General features: G+C 41.0%; 1 protein-coding gene across 1 annotated transcript in view; it reads left to right on the top strand.

Annotated features, from left to right (window-relative positions):
* Positions 1-13,852, top strand: part of LOC115370000 (leucine-rich repeat and fibronectin type III domain-containing protein 1-like protein) — a 400,907-nt gene extending 387,055 nt beyond the window's left edge. Inside the window, exons 12-13 of the mRNA XM_030066775.1 lie at positions 11,041-11,082; positions 12,864-13,852. The gene's annotated coding sequence lies outside the window, so the exon portion shown is untranslated. The remainder of the gene's footprint in view (positions 1-11,040; positions 11,083-12,863) is intronic.
* Positions 13,853-15,129: the final 1,277 nt, after the last annotated feature.

The following is a 15,129-nucleotide window of genomic DNA, read 5'->3' as shown; positions in this document are numbered from 1 at the left end:
TTCTCACCCCCTCTCTGTGTAGGTGGAGTCCATCATAGAGGTCCCAGGTGCCAAAAGTTGGGTGGAGGGCCAGTTGGACATTTGGTAAGGTGGCACATCCTCTTCTGATCTCCATATTAATGTCATGAATGACATGAGGAGGGGTGTCTGTCCTGGGTAACAAGGTGGAGACCACAATGCGCGTGTCAGGGAACTCCCTACTGGCCTGTTCCGCCATCTTCCTCACTGCCTCAGCGGTGTCCTTACGGAGTTTGTCCAGGTCATTTGTTCCTGTGTGGATCACTAGGCATTGAGGGCTTTTGAGGGTCTCCTTTTTCAACAGCTTCATGGCCTGACCTGTGGAGCTGCAGCGTTTGGACAGCACTTTCTTTCCAGGAAATAGTTTGCTTGTGTCCAGGAATTTCCCATTTGAGTCAGTCAGCAGGACCACTTGTGGGGCTTGTTCTTCAGGCTGGGTGGAGGGAGGCTGGGATGGGTAGGGTTGGCTGTTGGTAGCTGGCTGTGTGGTTGTATCAGGAGGTGCTGGGGTGCTGTTCAGCTGGGTGCAGAGCAGAGAGGGTGGGTCAGAGACAAGGCAGAGGTTTGGGGCACTGGCAGGGGGAGTCTGTGTCTCTGCACTTGTTATTTTGGGGGCTGATGAGAGTTGGTCTCCCAGATGTTGGATTTGTCTGGTGAGGCTCTTTTCTCTCTTCTCAGCATCATCGTTCACTTTGGCTAATTGAGCACAGAGTACATTGTTCTCCTGTTTGAGTGCTTCTAGACTTCTTCTCAGGTCAGATGCCAAGGTCTGGTTGTCAGCTGTGTTGTTGGCTCCCACTTAAAACAGTTCGGCTCAAGTCCTGCCATTTTCAAGGTCATGATGGAGGCCAATGTCCCGTCCAGAGACCAGCTATTCCGAGTTGATGTTTTGTTGAGACCCAGCATTGAAAATACCCTCTCGGCATCCGCATTTGAGTGAGGAAGAACTAAAATCAAGGTTGCAATCTTTGAAAGCTTCCCAAATTGGTTCAAGCCAGTCACCTTTCAAAAAAGGAACCAAGGGCCTTTATTACTTAAATGTTTTCCTTTTATATTAAAAATGAGCAAGTTGTGTTGTGTGCAAAATATTTCTTACTTTGTTCTTTTTTGAGGACATCATTCCCCAAAACTCCTCAACGTCAAATGATGTTGGGTCCTGGGGCATGGCAGTGTCCATTAGCTGGTAGTCCATAAGCTCCTCAGCTATTTGGTCCTGTTCCTTGGGATCATTAAAAGGAAGGAGTTCCTGATATCTTAGAAAAAGCACAATGTGTACAAGACTGATTAGAATGCAGTGAGAGACAGATTTCTTTTGTGATCATGATCATCATCTTTTTAAACTTAAAAAGATATAGTCAGTTTGTGAAAACCCTTGCCTGTCTATAAAGTAGAGGACATCTTCAACCCCACACTCAGCCCTCATTTGCACATCAACAAATCTGGCATGCTTCAGGAGAGCATCTTCCAAAGGAAGTTTATCTATGGCATACTCCACAGCTCTGACCAGGAAGGCTGGTGCTGCCTGCTGGAATTGTTGAGCCTTCTGTGTTGTGACCTCTCCAGCCTCAAGGAGCCTGTTGAGTGTAGCTCTGGTGATGAATCCCACATTGAGTTTTTCTCCTATCAGAGAGACAGTAGACATACAGTAGAGAAAGGTAGTCAAATACATGCATCTTATAGAATATCTTTGGGTTTAATACATACTTTTTATTTTTATTTTTTTTATCCATTTTCCATCATCAGAAAGATCACTTAATCCATAGAAATGTTTTTTATTTGTTGTCAATAAGCCTACAGGTTTATCTCCCTATGTGACTTCAAAGCATTACCTGGCAGTTGGTGCAGTGGGTCCTTGTGGGGGATGTCATGGACTTTTTTCATTCTGCAAAAGTCATTTATCAAGGGAGGCATATAGTGCACAGAATCCACAAATGACAAAATAACACAACCTATATTTCAAAGGAGTGTTGCACATAAGAAAGGAGACACAAAAATAGCCAAACATAGCCCACCAACCCTCCCATTTACCTCTTCATATAGCTGGAATATAGATGCCTTTTCTCTCTGGAGAAGGAGGTTCAGTGCAGAGAACACTGGCAATGTGGCCTGAAAGAACAGGAGGTAGACTTCCGTCAGGGGATTGGAAAACGCCTCCACTAGCCTTCTGAACCTTGGTTATTTCTCATCTGCAAATAGACAGTTTGTTAGTATTGGGTGTCTCATTTAACTATCCTGAACTAGTGTCAATATAATGAGTGACTTACTTAAGGATTTGAAGTAGCTGGTGAGTGGGCCATATTGTTTCAGAATGCGGGTGATGCACATCTCCAAACTCAGCCACCTCACAGAAATGTGCAGTAGCATTTCCATGTACTCACTGCCATGGAGTTCACAAAATTCTGATAAAATATGTAAGAAAAACAAAGTTAACTCGATGTTTCTTCAGTTTTGGTGTACAGTGATCCTTTGTTTATCGCAGGAGTTACGTTCTAAAAATAACCCACAATAGGCGAAATCCACAAAGTAGTCAGCTTTATTTTTTACAATTATTATAGATGTTTTAAGGCTGTAAAACCCCTCACTACACATTTTATACACTTTTCTCAGACAGGCATTAACATTTTCTCACTTTTCTCTCTTGTTTAAACATTCTCAAAGTTCAAACCTTCGTAGAAAAATAAGTCCAGTATTATAGAATGAACGCATTCTGTACTGTACAGGAGACACGGCACGGAGGAGATTGATTGACAATGGTCTACAGTCTTTTAGCCAATCAGGACACAGAACACAATGCGCAGGCTCTCCCTTAGCCAATCAGGACGCAGAACACAATGCTCTGTAAAAAAACAAAACAAAACAAAAAAAAAAGCATGCAAAATTGCACTAAAAAAAATCCGCGAAACTGCGAGGCCACGAAAGGTGAACCGCGTTATAGCGAGGGACAACTGTACAACACTGTAGCTAATTGAATTACAAACCTTTCAAGTAACCTTTACGGTTCGTGCTGCCCTTAAACCAACATCCAACGTCAACCACAAGGTCCTCAGTGTCAAATCCAGATATCTGCAGAACATGATATGAGTGCAAAGATGTCATTTTACAGCAAATTAATTATTTCACCTTACATTAACAGATATTTAATATAAAAGCAAACATGTTGAAACTTACTTCCAAAAACCTCTCCCCTGCATGTTTGGCAGTGTTATGGATTATGGCAGGGGCATCCATGAATGTAAATTTTGGGGTTTTCCTGACCATACACTGGATGTGTATTATTTGTATGACTTAAACATGAGGAAATAGAAACAGGCAATTTAGCTGTCAAAGGTATAGCCTACCTGTGTCATTTGAACCATCTGTAACCAGTGTAAAGGGATTTTCCCTCATCTTCATCACCAGCTCATTCTTATAGTGTGGTGCCACTGCTTCATTAATGATGCAGGTAGTTTTTGTGCTAGCACTCTTGAAATTTTGAGCTGTGGGAGAGTCTTTGAAACATTCCCTGTACAAGGGGCTGAAATGGTCAGCCACAGCAAACGGCACCTTGTGTTGAACCATTGCTACGGCAACTTTCACTTCAGCTCTCCTTGTCTGCAACAGAAACAAATGAAAAAAGATTTAGCTCTGCTGACTACACATTTGAATGTCTACATGTCCATTAAAATCTGAATTTTAGTAACAACAAAAATACATTACAGAGCAGTGTTCTGCCCATGTCATGGATGAATGTCTCATATATCATATGCCACAAACATAGAATTGGTTGTATTATTTTGGATAAATGGTATTCATGAACATTGTAACCTTTTGGATGTAATGTGCTATGTACCTTGACCTCTTGGACACTCATTTCTGCAGTCACTGGCACTGGCTCTTGTAGGTGGCTGCTCCTGGTACTTTTTTTATGTTTGTTTTGATGGTCTCTTCTGACTCCATAGCCATCTCGGACATCTCTTCCACCTGTGCTGTCTCTTTCTCTTCCTCCTGCGCTGTCTCTTTCTCTTCCACCTGCACTGTATGTTCCTCTTCCTCCTGCGCTGTCTCTTTCTCTTCCTCCTGCGCTGTCTCTTTCTCTTCCACCTGCGCTGTGTGTTCCTCTTCCTCCTGCAATGTCTCTTCCTCTTCCACCTGCACTGTCTCTTTCTCCTGCACTGTCTCCTCCTGTTCCACCTGCACTGTCTCCTCTAACATGGGCTTTTTAGGGGGCTTTCCTCTCATGGCAAATGAGAGGATGCTTGATTGCTTTGCCTTTTTACCTGACATCTTTGAAAGACATATGTAATGATTAATGCATCCATGGCCAGGATTATGATCATAAAATATGACATGATTTTAAAAGTGACCTATGAAAACAGCAGTGTTAATTTTGTAAACGACGACGTTTACTAATCGTAAACACTATTTCAGCAGCAGGTATACTAGCTCAGCACAAAGCAGCAGAACGCAGTTTCTATTTAACTAGCAGCTAGTTACCATTGGTCAGCCAACATAACAAACCCGCTGTCTGTCACAGTGAAATCATTTTTATTTATTGACTACCGTGATTCAAACAACCTAAGATGGTTCGCTGATGTGTGAGTATTTATGACTTACTCTGTTCGCATACTCTGGTGGTCTCTGTGATGCTCGTAGCTCATGATCCAGTCGTAATTTCCAGAGAAAATAAAACTTTCAGGGAATGCCACCGGTTGTAGCAGAAGTGCTTGTTTCATTGGTTGTTGCATTAAGATTTACCCAGATACAGTAGTGCTTCTCTTTCTGATTGGCTACACCATAGGAGTGCGTGACAAAAGACCCTAAAGCGTGACTGTCACGCTCAATGCGTGACACTTGAGAGTCCCGAACATGACACTGACACAGTGTCCGCTAGTGGACACTGTGTCCACTAGCGGCACTTGAGAGTCCCGAACATGACACTGACACAGTGTCCGCTGGTGGACACTGTGCCTTTACACTGGTCACAGATGGTGTTTTACATTCTTTGGCATGATATTGACTATGTTGGAAAGAGAAAAGAAGAAAAAAAAAGAATCCAAAGTAAAATATCCTGACAGTTTTTTTTGTTTGTTTTTTTCTCTTTCTCTTCCCTTTTTGCCTCCCCTCCTCCCCCTCTGCCCCCCACACCCACACCCTGTTTCCCTCCCTTATCCTTTAGTTCTAATTGCCATATCTCTCCCCAACTCTAGCCTTTTCCATTACCTCTTGACTTGATAAGATACCTTTTTTCCCCCAAAGTGTTAATAAGAACATCAAACAGCAACACCAATATTGTTTTCTTGTAGCAGGTAATATTCAAATTAAACATAAATTTTAAGAATGGGTTCTGTGTCTACAGCTGTGTCCACAATCTCAGCACTGATGGTATATCCCCACAGGATCAGTCATTTCCACTCCTCCCATTCATTGTCTATGTAAACAGCTGTGCGATGCATTCTTGTTCCTTTGCGTTGCGTTTGGAGAGATAGCACGTCATGTTGGCATCTCCTCATTTGTATTAAGTTGAAATATAAGCTATTTTATGCAAATTACTGTCATCCAGTGCAACCGGCCACCTCTGAAACTTTTAAACTAACCATTGTCAATCTGAAATGAAGACAGATTCAGCAGCTGCAGCGTTTATTTCTGCTTCAGTTTTTTTTCATAAACACATTTCAGTGAACTGTTGTCATAATACTAAGTTTACAAAAGAACTGCCATGTTGTGTGTGTTGGTCCAATCAGGTGCAGATAAGAAGTTTCTATGTTGTTATAGGAGAGAGCAACTGTCAAACAGTGACTACATTTACATGCACACCATATTCTGGTATTATTCGGAATATTCTCAATATTCCGGTTGCGCACGTGTCATGTAAACACGCACCAAAACCTATTAAGGTCATATTCCGGTTGGAGAGAATTCCGAATAAGACCCCTGGCATATGCCTGTTCCAACTGGAATATTGAGGCATGTAAACACCTTAGTCGGAAAATGCCCCGAACCAGAATATTCAGTCATCACTGCGCATGCTTGATTCGCAAGGAATTCTGGGGCGTCTTTGTTGCTATGGTTACTGCAAGCGGGGAAAACGACATGGCGCACACTACAGCATGGCGAAAAGCAGCAAGAGCCAGGAGACTGCAGTCTGCCTTCAGCTAATGAAAGACTTAAATATTACTGAGTATATCAATAGGAGAAAACACAGAAATAGCGACAGAAGAAGAAGAAGAAGAAGAAGACTTCTCTATTTCCGGCAGACCAGACGCCTATACGTGCACTGCTGCCCTGTGGCTGAGTGTCACATTACATAAGAGAATGGAATATGCTGAAACACAGGAACATGCCAAGTAACATGTAAACGGAATATTCCAGTTGCCGCAGCACATTTACCTTAACCGGAATATTGACCCGAACCGGAATATGGTGTGCATGGAAACGTAGTCAGTGTGTGAGGCGCCGTGCAAGATGGCAGCCTGTTGCAGCAGCTCCCGTGTCGTTCTTAGTTTTTGTATTTTTTTCTCTTTCATTTCTGTACTGCCACCTGTGCTTTTCTACCAGTCATTGTCTAATCACTAGAGACAACGACTTTTCTCTCTTTTTAAACTTTTCTGGCCGGGTGTCATTCCAATGCACATTAAGGGAATAAACATGTATACCAAAAACATTTGTAATTACAATTATTTCTGGGAGAAATGGTGTATTTTTTTGAAAAATTCCAGGTGCCAATACTTTCGTCCATGACTGTGCATGTACAAACACATGCCTCAGCACACTAGTATTTTATTTTCCCACATTGCCATGGCAGCAATCCCAGCAGCCCCCACAAGCACACATAGACAATCTCAGCACAACTGCTTCCTCTCAATCCAGATGAATTGAGCTAGTGGCTACTAGTCGGCCTGATTCACTGCTCCCAAATAGCATCAGTAGCCTCGCCCTTAAGACACACACACACACACACACACACACAAAATACTGATACACACTGAAACATACATGCATATACAGGCAGTGATACAGACACACAATCACAGGTACAAACAAACTACACAAATAGAAACATTTAGCTTTCATGCAGCTGCTGCACTAAGACACACGTGCACAGACACACACACACACATTAGCTCTGTCCCATACAGTCATGCTGATGACACTATCTGAGAGAGAGAGAAAGAGGTGGTAGAGAGACATAGACAGAGACTTTGTGGTATCATGGTGAGGCAGCCATGGTCTTGCACAGTGTAACAGGATCACCTAGTGGTCAGACTGCAAAATGGCACAGATACATAGCTTGTTTTCCCCTCATACATCTAGTACCCCTTTTCCACCAAAGAGGTTCCAGGGCTGGTTCGGAGCCTGACTTAGCACCAGTTCTTTGTTTTTCCACCACCCAAGCACGGGCCAAACCGTTTCCAAATCGGTTTCAGGCAAGCACCAACTTCGAGCAGGGGCTAAACAGGGACCGGAGAAAGAACCAATGACGCGACCCACCACGCCACTGGTGGGCAGGGTTACAGACCGCTATAAACGTATAGCTAAACGTAGTTGTCGTTCGCTCCGACCACGAATATGATGGTTAGCTAGCAATAATTACGTTTTTTGCCTCTGGATCGCAATGTAGGCTTGTAAAGACACGAGCAGTATTTGCATCACTACGATGGGTTGTCCATTTGTCGTCCATGTTGGTTATTCCCGAGCGAGCGTCTCGCACACCCGCACCCACGTGATCACATTTCACGCTGACGCCATGACGTGGCTCTGACTTGGCTCTGCTTGGCTCTTGGTCGATGGAAAAGCAAACCGGTTCTTTGTTGGAACCAGTAAAGCACTGGCTCTAGCACCAGCACCGAACTAGCACCAGGTTCTGGTGGAAAAGGGAAAGTCGGCGAACCTTCAGTGTTTGTCCTTCACTTTGCTCAAAGGTGCCTTGGCAGGGCAAAATTGATCACTGCTGCAGAAGTGTGGCGCTGTTCTAACCCAATTCAACTTTATTGTCTATTTTTTGCATGCAAAAAAATATTTTTTTTCTTTGGCTTACATGTGCAAAAGCCTGCTGTTAGAAATACAGAAGGATCAAAAGAAAACTCATTTGATTAATAATAAACTTCATATTAAGCATAATCAAAACACAAAAAGAAGAGTGTATTTTTTAATTGTGTATAGCTTTACTTTGGTACCACTTTATTTGGACTGTCAGCTTAGGATCAAATTTGTATCAACAAAGCTGATACTAAGTTAGAGGTCAACTGATATTAAGTTGATAAGTTGATAGGTGAAGTGAAGCATCGACACTCAACTGTGTGACAGTCCAAATAAAGTATTACCTTTTCTTGTGCTTTACATTTTTGTTTGTTTGTTTGTTTGTTGGTTGGTTGGTTGGTTTGTTGGCTTGTTTGATTGATTTTGCTGCAGTATTTTACTTGCCTCCATGTAAAATCCCAGAGAACAGATTTGGCATCAGAAAGTGGCAAACTGTGGAAATGGTTAGGAAATGGTTAATGGATTTGCATACTCACTGCTGCTGTTGTAAAGTGGTGTCAAAGCAGCAAAAGAAGGGGGATTGTGTGGGCTGCAGTTGACAGGGGGCGCCAGTTGGAAGCAGATTGCTTGAATTCCAACCAAGTGGGTTTAAGTGTTTTTTTCTGTTGTTTTTATTTCCTTCTTTCTTTCTACTGTTTTACTTGTCTTCTGCCTTGACCTGCCAAGGGACTGCGAATGAAAACTAGCTAATCTAGCTAATTCTGGTGCACTTACATTTTAATTCAATATTGAAATGTCCATGAATGTACACTGTCCCTTTTAAATAAATAAATAAACATGTAATTACAACCATCTCATGTTTGTAATTAAAAGATTGTTTGGGGAAGTAATCACATCTATGGCTTCGACAGTTTATCAATGGAACTGACTAACAAAAAGACATCAGTGAATTGTAATATTGTGCAAGAGTGACCAACATGGGCAACAAAAGCATCATTTAAAAAAAAAAAAAAAAAAAAACGGGACAAAAAGCGAGCAATGACTCATCATTAGTGATGCTTTTTCAGCCCAATTTCCTCAAAAGTACATTTGCGTTTTGCGTTTCTGCAAACTGTGGATGCTTGATGTTACTGAGCCCTAATAAACCCAATAAATATTTTATACAATATTAATAAACTTTTCAAGAGTTAGTTCACCCACCCACAACCCATCCACCATTAATCAGAATGTTATGTGATGTTATGAATGTTATTTTGTCATGTGAATCGGATTACGTTATATGTGTCTGTGTGTCTAGACTTGAAACTTCAATATGACCTGCCTGCTTGGATATATTCCACTGTATGTATCAATAAATTGTGCCCACATGCTGTCCACACCTCAGTCACAAACTCAATGTGAGCTAGGGCACCCTCATATGTGGTCTGTCTGGTCGGATCCAAATGGAAGTGAGATCCAATCTCAGAGTGTACAGACATTACAGCTAATGCAATCTGGTGTGATCAGATGACAAAAGTTGCACTGAAAAGGTGTGAAAAAGTGTAACCCTGCCCTGATTTAGCAGAAAAGAAGAGAGGAGGAATCTGTCTTTGTTTTGTCTGACAACTTTACTTTGTCATTTTTCCACTTCAAAAGAATCCAGTTTGAACAAATGATGAAGTGCTGTTTTCTTTTTCTAGAAATGAACTTCTACTACCACTGCATTTTAAATTACACACTTTTTACTGTCACCAAAGTTACATTTTTACACCTGGGGCCAGATGCATAAAACTCTGTTCAATTCATGACTAAAACTGTGTGTATGCTCAAAGCCAGAAATATGCACATGAATTCTTTTGGTCAGATTTATATACACATGCGTCTGTTTTATAAATCTCAGTGTTTTTCTGTAATTGGTGGCACATGTATGAGCCTCATGCCCACTCCCACAATCAGCCATAAATGGAGGTTGAAAGGCCTATAATTAGCTCATTTCCACATAAATACCAGTTGCTACTCCTTCGTTTTTTTAGACATGGCAACTAAAAGGACAGCAAGGTCCTTTACCAGCGCCAAAGCCACCATCACTGTCATTAAGCACAGCCATTACGCACAGCTCATCCTGTTTATAACTCATTGTAATGACTATTAACTGATTACACAAGTGCCTTGAAATCAGTCCATCCATCAATTACATCTGTATTATGTGATGCAGTGCAACAGACATATTCTCACTTCTCACTCATTTATTTTTTAAAAATAAATAGTTGTACAAAATCATATAAACACAATGAATTGTTTATTAAGGACTCTCAGTTTATTGAAATAATAAATTTACAATCATAATGTGGCATAAATTCCCATTTTCATGTTATTTTTTATCACTTCTCCACCAGCCTGCAGCCAAAACTCTGTGTGAAGTCTGTGGGAAGGTACGCACATTCTCACTGTGCATTCTTTTTTATAAATAGCCATTTCTGCGTAGGAAACAGCATATGCATGTTTCTGTGCATACGCAGCATTTATACATCTGGCCCCTGAACTTTTACTTAAATTGAAACAAAAAATCAAAGTAACAGCACTTCAACTTGAGTAGGATATTCTAGTACCCGTCCCAACTCTATCCTAAATTTAAAAGGACAGCTATATAACATCCTGCTAATGCATATTATTAACAGAGTGAAGTGAAAGCAAATGAAAAAAAAAAAAAAAAAAACACTGACTTGTTTCTGCAAAATAACAGAGCCGGAGTCATTTTAAGCTCCAACTGACAACACTGAACTCTACATCAGGGGAGGAGGAGAGACAGAGAGATAAAAAAAAAATAGAGGCAGAGGAGAGACGGGGGGATTATGGAGTTAGAGAATGAGAGAGAGGCTGAGACAAAGAGAGAGACAGACAGAAGAGACAGAAGAGAGGGATTACGGACTTAAACTTAGTGAGCGAGACAGAGGAAAAGAAAAAAAGAGAGAAAAACAGCAGAGAGAGATGTGCGGATGAGTCATTGAGCCCTGTCTGTCTGTCTGTCTGTCTGTCTATTTCTGAGCAATAAAAAGAATGTTCTTTGTGGTTTTGTGTGTTTTTCAGATTTACTTCAGCTTCACAGCACTGGAGGGAGAAGAGAGAGAGGTGAGAGCACACACACACACTTCTTCCACCAGAAAAGCCATAACAGAACAACTTCTGCGAGATGAGCAGAAACATGCATACTGGGGGAGGGAGAAGGAGAGGGTGAGAGAGAGAGAGAGAGAGAGAGAGAGAGAGAGAAAGAGAGAAAAGTCTCAGTAAACAGCATCATTGTGTTTATTGGTTCATTATATAAAGACCTGATCTCTCAGTATGCAGATTGCTGTCACTACATTATGTAAGCTTTTTCTTCTATGCTTACATAAGCATTTTCCTCCTCTTCTTTTCCTCTTCTCCTCCTCTGTTCTCCTTTCCTCCTCTCCTTTAATCTGCTCTTTGCTTTCCCCTTTATTCTTCTCCTTATACATTCTCAGTTTTCTCATCTCTCCTGATTTCTCCTCTTCTTTTTCCCCTTTTCTCCTCATCTCCTCTGCTTTTCTCCTCTGTCTTGTCCCCCCATCTTCTTTTCCTCTCTCTCTCCTCTCCACTTCTCTCACAGAGAGAAGCAGAAAGCCCCAGTGTTTCTGAAGTTAGACAGCTTCATTACAGCAGCACGATAGGTGATGCAGAAGAGCTAGACAAACTGCTGAACAAGATCAAGTCTGCAGCAGACAGCTGAACAGAACAGAAATGATCAAAACTGCAGCAAATTACAGCAGGGATGTAGATCTATCTGGACCACAGCATTGTTTTCTTTTAAAAAGTGTTTGAATATATAAACTGCTGCATGCTCTTTAAGCTGCCCCAACATCATGTTTGTTGACATCCCTTCCAGTGTGAGCTTAAGAGACATACACTATTATCAGAGAAGGTTGCGCTTCAGCAATATGTTTCTCAGTGGAATGCTTAACCCAAAAATCAACAGGCGTATTCAAAAAAATATGAAAAGGTAGCAAATCCACATATAAACCAAATAAAAGGTGAAATGTGAGTATTTTATCCTCAGATTTGAAAATGACCTGGAATGTGCTTTCTTTCCACATTTTCTGACTATATAGTAAGCATGTGCCTTTAAAAATTCAAAGCATGTACACACTATTAAGTATGTCTGACATTTATTGACCTCTAACATTGACAGGTCTGACCTGAACTGTACTTTATTAGTCCAAATACATAAAAATTTGTCTTGCAACCAAGTACTCCAATATTTTCCCATTTTCAGAATACAACAAACAAGTGGTAACAGTTTATTTCAATTTAACAGTTTTGATACTTAATAGTCAGGTGACAAAAAAGACTTACATACTCACCACTGTATCACCTGAAACTCACACGTTTTAATCACTTGATATTAGTATGATTAGTATCAGTATTGGGCTGTCTGGTAACTGATGAGCTAGCTAGCTAAATGTCTAGTAAAGATGTATTGTATCACCATAGAACATAATTCATAGAGATTGAGCTTGCATGGACTGGAAAGTGAGCTTTCAAGACCTGAAATCTCACTGGATCTGGATTTGATCAATAACTCTATAACTCCGATATGGGCCGTATAACAATGACATCAACAGTCCAGGTACTGGTAAATATTTGGAGTGTTTAGGCCCTTTGACAAAGCTCAGCACTGCCCCTGATAGACAAAAGACTGTACTGCACTGTTTGTTTTTTTGAACTGCAGCCAGTGGCTATGGTTCAGCTTTCTCCCTCTATGGGCTTTGGTTAATTTGTGCTGTGGGATGGAAAAAAAAAAACATTACTTGAATGCACCTTTAGTTTGCTAAATCCAATAATCAGTCAGTCACTAAAACAACTCATCCCTCTCCTGCCCTCTCTTCTTGCCCCAGGTGAATTCTGCTACCCCAGAAGGCTATGTGGTCAGATCCTTCCAGTAAACCCCAGTGAGACGAGATTTGACCCAGCATACTGCATGAGACTCCCTCCAGAACCAGATGGGATGTGTGGATCAGAGAACCTGTAGGGGAACCCACCCATCTGTATATGCAACCTAATAAAATTCTCCCGGGATGAAAGCTGCATCACATCAATCCGGTGGCATTGGACCCCTTGATCTATGTCAGGGTCTGAACCCTGCTGATGTATGGAGCTTCAAACCTACGGATCTGTGGAGCTGAGGATCTTAGGGAATATGATTTTGAATCTTTCCCTAACTCTGATGGAAGTATTGAATGGGGCTCTGACAGACATTGGTTTGAATCCTTCCCTGCTTCATATGGAATAATCCGACCTTTGGCAGATTCTGCATGATCCAGGAATACACAGTTTGGATTATTCAGGATTTGGGACTTGACAATTTCAAGCAGTTTCCTGGAAGGTCCTTTTTGTGGTTTCACACTTGCTGATGGTTGGTGGCACCGCTCTTCTCCCTCTCTAGCATACAGTCATATGCCAAAGGATTACTACAGTTTTACTACAGCATTATTCCGATATTGTTTGGGAGAAATAATATTGACTTCTGAAGCACATCTATATCTCCTAGCAGTTGAAGAGAATATACATGTTTGGTCTTGGACTGAAAAATATGAGCACATTGTCAACGTCTTGTCTCAAAGCATTAATAATAACAAGCTGTTGAACTTAACAGTGAACTCTTCTGGCACTTTAATTGTATGTTTTCATCTTATCCACCCCCACCCCACCCTCTTTCTCTTTCTCTCTCTCTCTCTCTCCCTCCCCTTCTCACTTTTGTGGACAATTGAATAGTATACTCTCCAGTATTATCAATCTAACTCTTCCGGCTGTGGATGATTTAGATGATATTGAAATAATCAGTGTTTGCGTCCATGGTGGATTGGTTCTCTCGATGTTGGATTATAAAAAAAAAAAAAAAAAAAAAAAATGTTGGTGTCCCCAGGAGCCTTGAGGAACACCTAAGGATGTTCGACCCTGAACTTAAAGCACACAGTTCTTGCTCTGCCTTTGACAGTAAAATGATGGTGATTTATGACATTCTGTTTTGACACAACTCAGATATTCCTGTATGAGACGCTGCTGAACTGGATTATAATGTGTTCCTACTACTTAAAAGCTGGCAGTCAAGAATCATTTCAAGAGGTTTTAAAAAGATGGCCAGTAGATCTTGGATTTCCTGCCCCCACCCACTCTCTTCCTCTTCTTTGCCGTTTGACAGTGTCTGTGTTTGTATGTGACATACACCTTACAGTCTTCGATGATTTGATACCCATGATTTACTTTGAATATAATGAAACAAACAACCACAATTAGGAAAAAAAATACACCGATATGTGAAATGGGGATTTTATGCTTTCATAGATACAACTATGTGGATTTATAATGAAATTAAAAGGTATTTTTCTTGAAGAAGGTGTGCGTGGTCTTATTTAGATGATGATTTTTTTTTAAAAAATATTTTTGATATTTAAGATATTTATTAAAGTACAACGGTGTATTGGTGACACTAGGGAAAAAAAACATACAGGGCTGGGGTAGGGGAGTAATATTTCAGGAAAAAACTTGGATATTCTCTGATTATATTATTTATTATTATAAAGTCACAAATTTGAGAAAAAAACTCAAATTCTGAGATTAAAGTCATAAATTTATGAAAAAAATCATAATTTTATGAGATAAAAACTCGACAATTCTGAGTCACAAATTTATGTGGGAAAAAAAAGTTTTTCTTCTACTATGGGATTTAGGAAGAGGGAAATCCTGGTGATTTAGCCCAGAATCACAATATTATCATCAGCATCCGGAGTTTGAAGAGACACTGATGTGACTTCGGCCTATTCAGAATTTCAGTTCAATTCTATTCAATTTTATTTGTTTAGTGACAAATCATAACAAAAGTTATCTCAAGGCACTTTATAGAAACTCAACAAATATTGGCCAAATCCAGGGACCAAAATCTCCCCCAAAAACAAGCACAGGGCGACAGTGGCAAGGAAAAAAACCCTTTAACAGGGCCAAAAACGTCGAGCAGAACCTGGCTGTGGGTGGACGGCCATCTTCCTACCGGTGAATGGCACCGCGAATACAGCACCGCGCCGGCACCAGCCACAGCACCGCACCGCACTGGCCGCAGCACCTGGTCAGGTCTGACCTGCCTAATCTGACAGGTGCCATGCCAGC

This window comes from Myripristis murdjan, chromosome 13 (genome assembly GCF_902150065.1).
Source record: "Myripristis murdjan chromosome 13, fMyrMur1.1, whole genome shotgun sequence".
Lineage (NCBI taxonomy): Eukaryota > Metazoa > Chordata > Actinopteri > Holocentriformes > Holocentridae > Myripristis > Myripristis murdjan.
This window is presented reverse-complemented; position numbering and strand designations above follow the sequence as displayed.